Below are 2,010 nucleotides of genomic sequence, written 5' to 3'. Positions count from 1 at the left end.
ACTAACTTTATATGCTTACTAATGCTTAGTTAGATTTCTGTTTTGTTTATTTTTCTTTTGGGATCACATATAGTGATGCTTAGGGGCTACTCCTGGCTCTGCACTCAGATATTACTCCTAGTGGTGATCAGGGGACCATATGGTATGCTGGGGGTGAAACCCATATACAGGCACGACAAGCACCTTACCTGCTGTGCTATCTCTCTGGCCTCTACAGAAGTTATCTCTTAACTGTTTTTTAGTTAGATTATCCTTTGGTAAATCCTCATTACATTTTAAAAGATTATTTTGTATTAAGTGGTTGAAAATAGAAGCATAAATATTAGAACATCAAATAGGGACAAAGAACAACAATCAACAGATCTTTAATTTTGCTACTGGCTCCATAAAGCAAGGCCACAAAAGACCAAAACTCATTCTATACAACATCAAAGGGTCACAGTTTCTGTGGACTGCAGTTGAAGCCAGGAAACATAGGAAAAATGTATTTCTTTTCAGTAGGTTTATCTGTTTCAAAACTTGATGTATTAATGATAAGGGCTCTGAAAAATAGAGTGGCAAGCCAGATGGAATCTGCTTTATCTCATTTTCTTCCAGGCCGTAGGAGAGGGAAGACATTATTAGCTCAAAGGACCAACTTGTCAGTTTCTAGTGGCTTTTGGCAGCAGTAGAAACTCTAATAAACAGGAAAAAAAATGTTTTTCAAGAGAAAATCTAAGCCTGACTGGTGCTCCCTCATAGATCAAAAGTAGTTACAGTGGGGGCTGGTAGGAGAGAGACAGCTCGCCACTGGGTCATGGGAAATGCATAAATGTAGAAGAGTTTCATTTCCCGTCCAGATCACTGAAGCTTTTGGTAAGTCCTGTCAATGGCAGCTCAATAATAGATCTGTCAAATGAGAGAAAAATCCCCTCTTTGCCAGACAGTCCTAAGAATAATGCCAGACAGTTAATAATAATTAAACATGCTAGAAGAAAATAATTTGTTGCAGAAAGTAACTGTCTTTGACATATCAGATTCTAGTCTTATATTTTCTTATAAAGCTTGGGAAACTCAAGCTAAACATTCGCTATGAGACCATGCATGTGTCCCCAGGCCTGGTTCTTTACCTACCTAAGTCTGGTCTTAGAAATGCTGGTGATAAATCAAAAAAAAAAAAAAAAAAAAAAAAAAGCTTGGGAAACTAAACATGAAAAAAATCTAGGTAAATATCAAATTTAGTACTCTATTAACAGAATAACACACCTTAATAAAGAAGGTCTTACTCTCATAATACATAGATCATTTAACATTAGAAGATTAGTAAATATCAATACAATTATGGAATGAGTCAAAAGAGTCAAAACCCAAGGCAGCCTCTTTTTTTTTTTTTTATTACACCCAGTGATGCTCAGGGGTTACTCCTGGCTCTGCACTCACAAATTATTCCTGGCAGTGCTCAGGGATATGGGATGCTGGGAATTGAACCCAGGTCGGCTGCATGCAAGGCAAACACCCTACCTACTGTGCTATCGCTCCAGCCCCCAGAGCAGCTTTTAAAGACAATTAAAGCTTGATAAAATTTAGGGTCTGCTCTTGGTTTCTTAAATACACACACACACACAAAGACAGAGTAAAGCATAAAAAATAATTTTCAAAATTAGCACTAAAGCTACCCATGGTGTGTTCGATATGCCAAAAATAGTAACAACAAGTCGCACTGGTGCCTGCTTGAGCAAATCGATGAATAACGGGATGACGGTGCTACAGTGCTACAGCACTAAAGCTGCTTTTTCAGGGGAGAAGGAAACCATGTGTGGGGGACCATGTGCAGGGGGATGCAGACACTGGTGGTAGGTTTGGAGTTGTAACACTGGATGTCTGAAACTATTGTCAATCACTGTCAATCATGGTAAATAAACAAAAAATTAAATTAAAAACCCCATTACATTTTCATTTAAAAAACACTATCATTGCTATTATTTCTACTTATTTATAAAAATACATAAAACTAAAATGTCTTGATATTAA

General features: G+C 37.2%; 1 pseudogene; it reads left to right on the top strand.

Annotated features, from left to right (window-relative positions):
* The first annotated feature begins 1,044 nt into the window (after window positions 1-1,044).
* Window positions 1,045-1,146, top strand: LOC129403935 (small nucleolar RNA SNORA72; annotated as a pseudogene).
* Window positions 1,147-2,010: the final 864 nt, after the last annotated feature.

This window comes from Sorex araneus, chromosome 3, assembly GCF_027595985.1.
Source record: "Sorex araneus isolate mSorAra2 chromosome 3, mSorAra2.pri, whole genome shotgun sequence".
Classification (NCBI taxonomy): Eukaryota; Metazoa; Chordata; class Mammalia; order Eulipotyphla; family Soricidae; genus Sorex; species Sorex araneus.
Note: the sequence above shows the minus strand (reverse complement) of the source record. Positions and strands in the feature narration are given on the sequence as shown.